We start from the raw sequence: 14,353 nt of genomic DNA, 5'->3' as shown, positions 1-14,353 counted from the left end.
TATCCTCTTCTATCACTATTGTAGCACCTCCTGCAATTAATTGAAATATTCCTCTTTTCTTTTGTCTCACGTATTCCACTAAATAACTGTCCTGAAAATCTTTCCTTATCAAATTCATATGTTCAGTTATTTCCAAATGTGCTTCCTGTAGCATAGCTATTTGCACTCTACATTTTTAATATAGTTCACTGCTCTTTCTTTTTTGTATGTATCAGTTAGACCATTTATATTTAAAGATACTATAGAAAGTGTCTATGTTAAAAAGTTATTATTCCCACCTTTTGTGTGTAACAGTATTTTTAAGTGTCTAGTTCCAGCTTTGTGTTACATAGATACACTCTTTGTCAGGTTAATTTTCTATACAGTTGTTTCTTGTCGTATCCATTTGAACCTATGTCACATCTTACAAAACCATTTGTTTTATTGAAAACCCTCAAAAACACCCTCAAAACACCTCTAAAACCTATTAACTTAATACTAGCACACAAAACTATGTACATCTTCAAACACTGGAGTTTTACCCTCCTACTAGGAACAAGTGTCCTAGACTGACAGCCACACTCATAGACTTAGATTAACCTAAAAGGAAGGTTATCCAGGCTAAGACACATGGTACAGCCTGTGCTTCTAAGTGCTGTCTGGTTTTTTGTCATATCTTTATTATTCTCCCAGATTGGGAAAAAACTTGAATGCTTTCAGAAAACATCATCTCTTAGCCATTGAAAGTAAGAAGTATTCTGTTTATATTGCTCCTTATCAGACTGTCTCCATGGAGACATGAGAACCAGATACAGAGTTGCTTCTTTATTTATTTGCTATCTCTTAAATGTGTTATCAGATCAAAACAAGGGTCTTAATCCAGTCATTTCCCCATGCAGCATAAGAAAAAGCACATCAAATTTTCTTGTATCAGACTTTTTTTTTATACTGCAGTGCCTAAATTTCAGTCCCCTACAACTTTAACAATGTCAAAAAGTCCAATATTTCCAGGTATTCCTGTTCTGTCACATTTCACAAATATAATTAATGCTTTGTAATACTGCATTTACTTGTCAATTTATGAGTTCCTGGTTTTATCCCTGCGTATCTCCTCCCAAATCCAGCCTCTGATTTGTTTCAAACATACTCCCGGTTCTTCTAGTCAACTCTTGTGTTTTTCTCTCTCAAGTATTTTCTGTTGAAACATTGGAAAAAGTTTCACTTTCACAGTCTCTCTGTGGGCTTTATTACCAGAAGAACAAGAAGCAGAATCTCCTCCTATTTCATAGCTCACTTTTTGTTGGACAAACTTTTGTATTTCCTCCTTAGCATGGTTTGCATTAAATAATGATTTTGTCCATCCAGGAAAGAATATTCTGAAAACAGCTGGGTACAGCAGCTTGGATCTCATGCCTGGTTCTTGACATTCCCTGATTAGTGGACTAAATTTACTCCTCTTCTTCCTGGTGTACAGTGAGTAATCATTTTCCACAAACACTCTACTGTCTCCCACTTTTACTACTTTGTCCTTCTGTCAAAGTTTTGTCAGAACCAACTACTTCTGCTGGAAGGATTGCATCTTTACTATTACAGGTCTAGGTTGGTTTCTCATGGCCAGGTTTAGAGTATACACATGATGTGCCCTTTCAATTTACAACTTCTGCTGTGGAATACCTGCCCAGTTGCTTATTTGGCTTTCATAAAATGAATATAGTCAGCTCCTTCCAGCCTCTCTAGTACAGGAGAAAATCACAGATTTTCCCTACATACCTTGTCCTCTAATTCTATTCTTTTTTTAAACATTCCTTCTTGAGCAGTCTCATATTCAGCCAGCATTTTCCTTCATTGCAACCTCTGATTTTTGCAGTTTTTTTCCCACCTCACCTGAATATCTTTTTAAAGCTTCTTTATTTTTTCCAGCTTATTATTTCAGTTGATATACTCCTTCAGTGTTTCATTTATTTTAGTCAGCTCTGAGTACATTTGATTTATTTTTTCTTCTAAGTTACTGGAATTCATGTCTTTCACCAGAGCTGAAGCTTGTACTACTTTTTGCTGAACAGCTGCAGAATTCTTCCCAGTCAGTGTTTTTTCCTCACCTTTTGTGACTGGCTTTCTTTCAGGTTCTCTGAATTTCTTTTTTGCTGGCATTCAGGCAGTGCACTTACTAGCCAGTAACTGAAATTTACTCAGAAATACCAGTTTACTGGCTCCCTCTTCTGCGTTTCTGTTTTCACACTGAGAGAGCTGAAATTAATCCGTTACTTAATGTGCAGCCATTTTGGAAGCCCAGTACAATGAAAATTGTTATCCCAGGGCACCAGTCCACATTGTTGTAGTTTTACACCGTAGTTACAATTTGCATACGGTTAAAGAAGATCTGGGATTCTTATTTTTATTAAAGTTTTTAGTTCATCACTTGGTGGATTTTTATTCCATGGTCACAGAAAGCCTATACAAAAGGTTCTGATATCTCAAGCTTTATTTACATTTTTTCTTCTACTTGCACACATCCATGAGCTCTGCAAAAATGAGCACTGTGACTTTTTCCCACTGTAAGCTATTTCTCCGGATGTATGTATTGTTGAAAAAATGGGAGTCAACTAGTGTAGCTCCAAGTGACTACCTCTTCCTTTGCATAAAAAGGTCTGTCATCATTAGGAAGAAGAAAAGGGACTGGTTACATTAATCACGTATATGAGCCTCTTACAACCAGGCACTGAGAAGATTAGTATTTCATACTGTATTTCAGTAAATGTGAGCCTCATAAAAGTGGGCACAGCCTCTCATATTACATGTTATACAAGCATTAAGGACATGTTAGAATGGGAAAAGTTCTTTAATAAAAAAAAGTGTTTTACTCTTTGATCATTGAAAATGCCTGTTTTTATGAGGTTATCTGATATTATGTTTTGTAACACATGTTATAAGAGAGGCTGTATCTGTCCTTTGAAAGCTTTATTAAACAGACCTGATGAAGATTAGGCAAAAATATTTTCTTAAATATAGTTCTATAGTGGTAGCTCATGGTGTGTTACCATGTTTTATTTGTTAAAAATACAAATAAAAACCTTTTAACTAAGAATTAGGTTCAACAGGCTGCTGAGCTAGTAAACTCTCAGAAGTCTTTCAGAATTATTCAAATAAGGGACTAACTTTTAAGCTTTGGGATTGGGTAGTTGTTTTTCCATCTACCTGATTTTCCTCCAATCAGCCGTCCTGGACTCTTGCACCATTGTCTGTAACTGCCTTTAAATTACTGACCTGTTGTAAGTAATGTATTAGGAAAAGAACACGTGTGCATCTACCTAATTAACTGAATAAACTGCCTGATATTTCAACAAGCCATCTTTATTCCTCCCGCAGACAGGGTATCAGAGAGATGATCTGCTAGCTAAAGTGATTTTATCTGAACTAATCCTTTGTTCTCTATTTCTTGTTAGTCCTGTCACCCTCTGGGTCACAAGTGGAATACCAGACTTGACTCAAGCCTTCTGGATTACCTCTACTTTCTTTTATAAAGGACTCTGATATTTTTACTTTTTAGCTGTATAAAGCCATGCTGTACTGATCCACTATGTAAAGGGATACCCATCATATAATCAAATGGACAATGTGTTGAATGTCATATGATCGAAACCATATCATCAACAATTCAGTCCACTGAAACAAACTCAAAACAGGCAGCACCTGCATACACCACAAAAAACTGCTTTTGCAGGGGAAAGGCCCCTGCACCTCTCACACCTCCTGTTAATTACACATACCAACTCTGAGATTTCACTACAGTGGGGAAAAAGGGCAAACTTCCTGATCCCTACTGTAACTCAATCTCAGTCAGAATGGTTCAACGGACTGAATTGTCGATGATATGGGTTCGACCATATGACGTTCGACAATTTGTCTACTTTTTTAAATAGGAATCCATGTAACAGTCACTGAAAAAAGCTCTTTTTCCTCCATATTCACTATACAGATAGTTTTAGGCATACTGCATTGGTCCGACAAGGATACATTTAAAAACTTTTTTTTTTTTCTAAGTGGGCATTTCATGACCATCAGTTGGCTCTCTGGGCAGGAATGTTTGTTGCACTCTAAAACATCTCTGCTGGCATAGAAGGATAAAGGGGTCTACTTTACATGGTTGACTTTTCACAAAGTCGGCTTTCATAAGGCTGGGACCACATGATCGACTTTCGGAAAACTGACCATGTAAAATAAACACAAAAAACACAACGAACACTTACCTTAAAACTGTTAGTAGGGGGGCAAGCCACCCTACACCCCCCATGGGGGGGCTCTGCCCCCCACATCCTCCATAACTTAAATATACCAACTCCGAGATCGCACTACAGTGCGGAAGAGGGAAATTTTCCCATTCCACACTATACAGAGATAGCAGTTCCCCATGGTTGGCTTTTCAAAAGTCGATCATATGGTCTCGGCCATATGAAAGTCGACTTTGTAAAAAGTCGACCATGTAAAGTAAGGTCTATATTACCAGATTGAAAACCCATTTCAGTGAACACCACAAAACACATGTATTGCGCGAACCACAAATATGCCGAACCCTCTAAACCACGAAAGTTCAAATCTCGAATCATCATACTTGGCCAACACCACCGCATGCTACATACTACATACCCAAACATAATAAATAAAACACATGCATACACTAACCTAACCCTACACTAAACCTTACATACATTACTATCTATGCACTTAACCCGCACCCTAACCCTAAGGTCCGTAACTATCGCACAGTTACCCTACAGTCATATAGCCAAACAAAAAGTACAGTTGTGTACCTACCATAAATGTAGATGTTCGAGTGTATTCACTGTTGCAGTCATTATACTTGGGTTATCCTGCTGGCAGGCTACCCGCAGTCGACGCAAATTCCAAAGTCCTGGTCCGGCGTCGGTTGCTGTTGCCTCTTCCCTGACGTCAGTGCACCAGGGGTATAAAAGATGCAGCCGACGCCATTTTCTTCAGTTTTTCTTGCCCCAGATGTCAGGTGCCCCCAAAAGGGTAGGCTAAAAAATTTTGATCATAAAAAAGCATGCACATGACCTTCATCTATAAGCAAATACACCACATAGGTTGTATAGAATAGAGAAGTACAGATAAGTCCCAGCAATGAAAGGGGGATGGTGGGAGGTTAACTTGGACTGCAACAGTGAATACACTCGAACATCTATATTTATGGTAGGTACACAACTGTACTATGTTCATCACGTTTCACTGTTGCAGTCATTACACTTGGGTTGAATCCCAAAGCTGAGGTTGGGTGGCTGGGCCTAAATAGAATTAAGACTGGCTATGAGGCCCTGCAGAACTGCAGTGGCAAAGCCTGCTCTGGATTTAGAGTAAAGAGGTAAGTGGTAGTGCTTTGTAAAAGTGTGCACTGAAGTCCAGGTTGCAGCCTCCACAATGTCCTTGGTTGGTACTCCTCTGAGGAAGGCTGCTGAAGTGGCTGCTGTTCTGGTAGAATGTGGCCTAATGCCCTTAGGCACTGATTTGCCATGTTGTGAATAGCAGAAATGAATGCAGTGGCCTATCCATTTTGAAATAGTCTGCTTTGAAATAGCTTTTCCTTGCAATCCTGCAGCATATGCCACTAAGAGTTGTTCAGTCTTTCTGAAAGCTTTAGTTTTGTCCAAATAAAAGTGTAGCTGTCTGTGTATGTCCAAAGAATGCAGACGTCTCTCCCCCTTATTCTGCAGGTTTGGATAAAAGGTAGGCAAATGTATGGTTTGGTTACAAGCTACACTGGACACTACCTTAGGCATAAATGTTGGGTTTGTCCTTAGAGAAACCCTGTCCGGATGGAAAATAATAAAAGGTTCCACAGCCATTAGTGCCTGTAACTCTGAGACTCTTCTTGCTGAAGTTATTGCTAGGAGAAGAGCTGTTTTCCATGATAAGTATTTTATCTCAGCTGTATTGGCTGGCTCAAAAGGAGGTAGTGTGAGTTTTTCCAAGACAAAATTGAGGTCCCATGCAGGTATTGGAGCTCTCCTTGGAGGTCTTATGTTTTTGGCCCCTCTGAGATACTGCCTTAGCAGTGGATGAGAAAAAATAGGTAGGTCCGTATTGTAATGAGCTGAAATGGCAGAGGCATGGATCTTAATTGATGAGAAGGATAGGCCTTTGTCCAGCATCTCAGTTAGGTACTGTAAAATCTGAGGAATATTTGGTACAAGCGTGTCAATTCCTTGTGCCTGGTTCCAAGCACAGAATCTCTTCCATTTTTCTGCATAAGATTTTCTGGTGCTGAGCCTCCTGGCCTCCAAAATAACATCCATAACTGCTTTAGAGAGAGGTGTGTTCTCAATGGTTACATTATCTACCATGCAGCCAGATTTAGGGTTCTGAGTTGGGTGTGCAGGATCTGATTGTTTTGTTGGGTCAGCAAATGAGGAATTTGAGGTAATGTCCTGGCTGGGCCTCGAGACAAGATCTTTAGGATTGGGTACCAGTGCTGGCGTGGCCAGTCTGGGGCAATCAGGATAATTTTTGGCTTCTCTTGTCTGACCTTTAGGAGTACCTTGGGGAGGAGAGACAGAGGAGGGAAGGCATATACTGTAAGGGCTTTCTAGCTGAATGAAAGGGCGTCCACTTTTCATGCTTGTTTGTGATAAGTCTGAGTGCAGAATCTCTGTAGCTGATAGTTGTGAGGGGAGGCAAATAGATCTATGTTTGGGCATCCTCATTTCCCTGTTATCATGCTGAAAATTTGTGGATCTAGTTTCCACTCGTGAGGATCCATGAGGTTTCTGCTTAGTTCATCTGCCAAAGTATTTGTCTTTCCTGGCAGGAACTGTGCTTGCAGGTGTACTTGATAAGTAAATGCTGTGTTCCACAAAGTCATGGCTTGTCAAGTACACCTGCAAGCACAGTTCCTGCCAGGAACTGTGCTTGCAGGTGTACTTGATAAGTCAATGCTGTGTTCCACAAAGTCATGGCTTGTCTGCAGAGGGGGTAGGAATGTGTGTATCCTTGCTTGTTTATGTACCACATGACTGTAGTATTGTCCGTCTTTATCAGCAGTTGTCCTGGATGAAGCAGGTCCTTGAAGGCTGTCAGGGCATTCTGTACAGCTAGCATCTCTTTTTGATTGATATGAAGATGCATTTGGCTTGTGGGCCATGTGCCCTGAATACATTTTCCTGCCATGTGTGCCCCCCAGGCATAATCTGATGCATCTGTTGTTAGTGTCTACTTGGCTGTGAGTAAAGTGAATGGCTGTCCCTTGTTGTGGTGACAGGCCTGTGCCCACCATCGAAACTCATGTTGCAGGCAGGGAATGAGAGTAATTAATGTTTCCAGGCTGTGGCAATGTTGAGTCCAAACACTTTTTAGATACCATTGTAGTTTCCTCATATGCAGTCTTGCATATGGAATTAGTAGAATGCAGGGTGCCATGTAGCCCAGAGCCTGCAGATTTTTTCTTGCAGATAACTGGGTCTTTGTTGCCATGCTTTCGAAGTAAAAAGTCAGTTGCCTTTGTTTGTCTGGCATGAAATAAGCCATCTGGGCAGTTGTACTTAAGCTTGCACCCAGGAATATTATCTCTTGAGAGGGTACTAGTTTTGATTTCTTTTCGTTTACTGTGTACCCTAGGCAAATTAGTAAATCTTTTTACAAATGCCAGATGCTTTAGTAGAATGTCTTTTGTCTCTGCTTGAATAAGGCAGTCGTCCAAGTAGGGATATATTTGAACTCTTCTTTGTCTGCAAAATGCAATTACTGGTGCCAGGCAGTTTGTGAAGACCCTGGGCGCAGTAGATAAGCCAAAGGGCAGTGCAGAGAATTCGTAGTGCATTGAGCCAGCTATGAATCTGAGGCATCTTCTGCAAGATTGTCTGATTGGGACATGCAGGTATGCCTCTTTGAGGTCCAAGGTTACAAGCCAAGCCTTCTTGCCCAGCATGGGCAGAAGCTGCTGCAGAGTCAACATTTTGAATTTTGGAATGTCCAGAAAAGTATTTAGAATAGACAGGTCCAGAATTGGTCTCCAGGCTTTGTCCTTTCTTGGTACTAAGAAAAGTCTTGAGTAAAATCCTAGTCCTTGCTCTTGTTGTGGCACTGGCTGAATAGCCCTCATGCCCATGAGAGATGAAACTTGTTTTTGTGCCTCTGCCCATTGATTGTGTGGCAGGTCTGGCATACCTTTTGCCTTTGGAAGGGTGTGAAAGTGGAACCTGTAGCCCTGAGAGACTATATTTAAGACCCATTTGTCCTGGGTGATCATGTGCCAATTTTGTGAAAAAAGTGCTAGCTTTCCCCCTAAGGGTGCTGCCAAAAGATAAGTGCTTTGCATTGGCAGAGGGAAGTCATTGGGACTGTTTCCTATAAGGCTGTGATTTGTCTTCTCCGCTTTTGGAGGTAGAAGCACCCCATTGTTTGGGCCTGTATGAGCCCTGGGGCTGTTGCTGTTGTCTGCCTCTAGGGCATCTGTATCTGCCTCTTTGTGGCCTGTCTGACACTGGAAAGGACCAATTCTTAGAAGGCCAGTTCCTGCTAAATCTGGGTGGCTGTACCTGTAAGAAATCCTTTCCTGTCTGCATAGATTTAGCTTTATCCTCCATTTTCTTCAATACCTCTTCTGCCTTAACACCAAACAAAGTATCATGCTGTAATGGAGCATCCAATAATTTTGCTTTAACATGACCAGGCAGATTCTGTTCCTTTAACCAAGCATGCCTTCTAATGACAGAACCTGTAACTGCGGCCCTGCAAGAGGCCTTCAGTGAATCAAAACCACATTGCAAAGTATGCTTTCCCACTTGTTCAGCTGCATGCAATAAATCCTGCATTTCTTTGTTCTCAGGAACATTCAGAATTTGTCAACATTTTCTGTTTTAACAGTGACATTAAGTATTGCTGATATTTAAGCATATGAAACTGACAATTTAAAGCCCTTACAGCCAAGATAGCAGAAGGGTAAACTTTTTTCCCCCATCTGTCCAGTGCCCTTGAATCCCTATCTGAGGGGACAGGGTTTTTTGCAGTAGAGGCCTTGACCCCTTTGGGACCCTGAGATATAGTTTCTGGGTCAGCAGCAGGGTTTTTGTATAGAAATGTATGGGAATCTGGAACCCTGTAGTATCTGTCTGGCTTAACAGGTGCAGGAGCTAAAGAGTCGGGAGACAGTCCCAACTCTGAAAATACATCTACAATGTCTAGAACAGGTGGAATAGCAAGAGGTCTGTGCTGAGGTAGTAGAAGAAAGTCTCTGAGCCTTTTCTTAGATTCTGAGTAATCTTGGCTCTCCCAGTGGAAATGCTCCCTCATGGTATGCAGGGTTTCCCCAAAGGAATAATCCTCAGGAGGAGAAGCTGAAGGAATAGATTCTTCAGCATCAGAATCCTCATAGGGAGCAATAGAATATCCCTGTTCTGAAGAGGAGTCAGAGGAAATGGAAACCTGATCAGAGGAGTCATACTCAGTGTCTTGCCTAGGCCTCTTATCAGGAGGGGGATGGGAACCCCTGATCAAAGTAATTAGGTCTTCGGCCATTTTGAGCATCTGTTTCTTAGGCATGGAAGTCTGTCCTGGAGAATGCTTTACATGTTTCCTTGTCTTTAAATCTGTTTTAGTCTTTGTCTTGGATGCTGAAGTTGGCTTGATATAATGCTGTGTAGGTCTGAAAACACCCTCAGAAGCAGATGCCTGCTCAGCGGCTCCAGACCCATCTGAGGGATTAGTTTCCGAAGGCCCAATACCTTGAGAATCCAGAGGCCTAGTTGTCTCCACGTGGGAGTCGGAGGTGGCCTGTTGCTCTGAGGTAGCGGGTTGTCAGGGGCTGCGAAAGCGCCTCACTGAGAACCGGCGACTGGCCTAGAAGAGGCTTTGTCGTCGGTTTTTGACCTTGGATGCCTGTCCTTTTCTTTTTCCTTGCGCTTTTTATGAACTCCGGTCGTCGGCTGTTCCAATGGCATTATATAGTTAAACCTACGGCCAAAGTAATGAAATGCAAAATTGTACCGACGCTTAATAGTGCGTTGGTTAAATCTGGCACAAAACCGACAACTAGCAACGTTGTGGTCAGGGCCTAGGCAAGGAATACAGTAAGAATGAAAATCCTTATGAGGTATTTGCTTCCCACAAGAAATACAATTGTTAACCTTTTCTGACATTGGTCTGGAGCAAGAAAAAGTTTCCCCAAAGGGGTACTTAGCTTTATTGAAGACTTTGGATCTGAAATTCAATTTTGAAAATCTCAGGAGTCGGCCGACCGGCACTTGCAAACTGCTTTTGCTTCCGGCACCGTGCAGCAGGAAAGACTGAAGAAAATGGCGTCGGCTGCATCTTTTATACCCCTGGCGCACTGACGTCAGGGAAGAGGTGACAGCAACCGACGCCGGACAAGGACTTTGGAATTCAGGCCAACTGCGGGTAGCCTGCCAGCAGGATAACCCAAGTGTAATGACTGCAACAGTGAAACACGATGATCATCAAATAATCCATACACATACACTTAACAAAACCCTACTTCTAACCCTACACTAAACCTTACATACATTTCCTATCTATGCACTACCTGCACCCTAACCTTACAGAGCTATACTGCAGATGGGCCAACCATGACACTTCGACATTTCGTGTTTCACGGTTTTGAACATTCGCTGTTACCGTAGTTCGCACTATACATGTCGGTCTTGTGGTGTTCACTAAAACGGGTTTTTGATCTGGTAATATAGACCTGTAAATAGATCTGGATAAAGCCCTATAACCCAGGTGCCCTGAATTTGATTAGAGGTGAAGGGAGGGGAAGAAATAAGGCTTAACTAGCTTATCCGTCTTTAGGGAAGGTGTGGGGCATGGTGGGGACATGTGGATAAATCTTGAGAACTCTTGTGATGATACTAGAGTCATGAAACTTATCTAGTTTGTTGTGGGCAGGCATCTTGAGGGGCATATCACCTCATAGGTAGGGTGGGTCCCTCAAAGTGGCACTGCACATGGTTATCATATCAGCCTGGCATGTTAACAGACAGCATGGCTAACAAGAAAAAGCACTAGTGCAGAAAAATGTATATGATACTACAAGCATTCCAGCTTCACTCCCCCTCTCATAACTCCAGTTTCTACTTCCTTTTCCCTGTCCACCACTAATGGCCTTAGCTGGGGTGCATTGGGACTAGTACAAGCCATAACATTGCTGTCCAGCTTTCCTTCTTCCCTGTCAAAAATTTCCTAATTTAGGAGGGCAAAGGGGTACTGCCTATGTGTGGGGCTAGGGACTACAATAGGCGATGTCTGACTCCTAATGGTCATCATGCGATATTCAGGGGACAAAAAAAAAAAAAATAAAAGTTTGTTACAGCCTAAAAGAAGACGCCATAAAATGAATGTGATTTTTAAAAATGGCTAATTGTTGCCATGTATTTGAATTTTACGTTGGCATATTTAAAATGTTTGACTTCAATAGGTGTAATTTGTGGAGCACCATACTTTATAATGGATCTTTCTTTTGAGACACACCATCACCAACGGCGTGATGTCAAGTTATGCAGAATCACAGTAGTATTCAAAATGGTTTAGAAAGGCAGTTCAATATTTAGTACTTCTGCACTGCACCTGAAGATACTTAGGGATTCATAAAAGAATCGTTGAGTATCAGCAATTAGGGTTGTTCTACATATTCTGCCAAGTACTATCATCTAAAGAAAGTCCTGGTTTGCAAATAAGTTGTTTCAAAAAAAAGTCGTTTACCTTGGAAATCAGCAGCACTGGCCAGTCTGATGAAGTGGAGGGTGGTATGACTGATGACACATCTCATCCTAGATCAGGGACCCGCATACTTATCAACTTCCGAATATTAAAAATCATACCACTGGCCTTTTAAAATCCCAGCAGAGGGTCAGAAAGAAGAGCACTTTCTTTTTTTTACAGAACAGAAAGATGTACGATGCTACTCCCTGTAGAATAAGTGAAAACTAATCCTCCTTTTTGCTTAGCAAATAATGCATACAGTGCAAAGCATTGCAAGCCCCCTCCCCCAAAACATCTCTGATTTGGCAGAACATCCCTGATTTGCCTCCTTCATTTTTTTCAGCACCTTTATTAAATTATCACTTGACATAGACATCATGCATTAACAGAAACATACCATTTGAACATTTTCCCATTTAACTACAATATACATCACATAGATTTTCTTTGCTACTATCATCAGTCCAACATTACAAAATATTATTCCTCCCTTCCCTTAAATATCACTTCTCCTCCTGAACATTATTATGCCTATACAATTTCAATTTACTTCCATTTAATTTACTCCTTCCCTTTTCTAAAGATCCCTCTTCCAGTTCTTTTATCTGTTTTATAATATTTAATACCTCAATACCTCAAATACTGTTGCCTTAGACTTTGATTTCCACTTTCTAGTAACTGCTTTCTTGGCAGCCAATATAATTAAATTTAATAAGGCCTTACTACGTCTAGACAATTCAGATCCTGTATCCTAGCTCAAATTAATCATTCCTTAATTACAGGCATTTGCTCACCCAATATTTCTGACAGAGTACACTGTAGGGAATTTTTAAAAATCTGCCAACTCATTACACTCCCAAAGCATATATTCCCCAATTACCTCTTCTCCATCACATCTCCATTTGCTGTCTACCAGAGGAAAAATTATTTGAAATCTGCTTGGGGTATAAAAATACCTATGCAAACACTTCCAAGTAAACATCTTAAACCTTCTGGACTTTGGATACTTGGGAGCCATACATAATGCATATTATCCAGATACTCCCTTATTTTCTCTTTAGCCGTCTGCATTTACTCATAATCTTGTTCTGTGAGATTCCTCTTAAGCTGCAATACTTGAACCTTTGTCAGCCCTTCTAAACACATTTCAATTACTTCTTAAACATATCTATTTCTGTCTTATTTCAACCCTATTTTTAAAATCCATTTTCATTTTATCCCAGTTACTAGCTATAACTTCTGAATATATTTATATATTCCCTAACAACTCAAATAATTTCCACTCCCCATTCCTTAAATTCCCCTCTTTTTAACGGGTAAGTGGAAAGTGCCACTGTCTTATTTTTACTTCACTACCCTGCATTCTTATCTTAGTTTTTATTGTTATATGATCAGAAATAGTTATTGGGTGTGTGCCAAAGATTTCAATTAAATGCACATGTACCTGTGAAATATAATTTTTTTCTAGTCTAGCTGAGTCATTGTACCTTAGGGAATAACATGTAAATGTTGACTTCCTACTACTGAATTCAGACATCTTCCCTCTTTTGTTATATTGTCCCTTCTAGGTCCCTGTGATACAACCTCATCCAGTCCCCACCTATAAATAATATTCTTTGATGAAAGATGACTTCTCCCAAACTTTTCTTAAGCTCTGTAATAGCAGTTTTAAGTGGAATATAAATACATGCCATTGCAATCCTCTTGACTTGCCAATACTCCCTTATTACCACAAATCTACCATTTTGCCTTCTTTTCTCATATCTTTTACTATTGGAACCCCTCTAGCAATTATTATAATTACTTCCATTTTCCACTGTCCTTGATATTCTGCTGAATATCCATTCTGAAATCCTCTCTGTCAAATTCACGTGCTCATTTCTTTCCAAATCTGTCTCCTGCAGTGTAGCATTATTTGCACTCATTGTACCATTTTCCTCTGTCCCTGATATTCTGCTGAATATCCATTCTGAAATCCTATTTGTCAAATTCACATGCTCATTTCTTTTCATATCTGTCTCCTGCTGTGCAGCATTGCTACTTACACTCATTTGCACTCTGCATTTCTTAATATAATCCAATACTCTTTCCTTTTTATCTATACCTGTAAGGTTATTTTCATATCAGAATAATATGGAGGGTATAGCATCTTGATTAAAAGCTATTATTCCCACCTATAATATGTGACCTTTTTTTTTAATGTGCATTTCCAGATTTTGTGTTATGTGCATATGCTAATGTTTTAGCAGGGTGATTTTTTGTACATCTGTTTCTTCTCATCTCCAGCTGAACCCATGTCACATTGTTAAGATGGTTTTAATGAAAACCCTCAAACAAATAACTGAATAAAAACACTCCCATTCCCTGTTAACTTTGAACAAACACACAGAACTATGTACATCTTCAAAGGATGAAGTTTAACCATCAAGAAGAGAACAATTGCCCCAAACTGATGGCTGCACCTACAGGCAATATCTAACCTAAAATTAAGGTTGCCCATGCTAAAGCTCATGCTACAGCCTGTGCTCTCACTTACATTGACGACTGTCTGTTCTTTTCTTATACTCTTCTCCTTCCAGATATGAAAAGCAGCTTGTGTGCCTTCAGAAAACATTAACTTTTTAACCCTATGAAGGGAGCACTGGATATC

The sequence above is a fragment of the Protopterus annectens genome, chromosome 4.part0, assembly GCF_019279795.1.
Source record: "Protopterus annectens isolate FY-2018-M chromosome 4.part0, PAN1.0, whole genome shotgun sequence".
NCBI lineage: Eukaryota > Metazoa > Chordata > Ceratodontiformes > Protopteridae > Protopterus > Protopterus annectens.
This window is presented reverse-complemented; position numbering follows the sequence as displayed.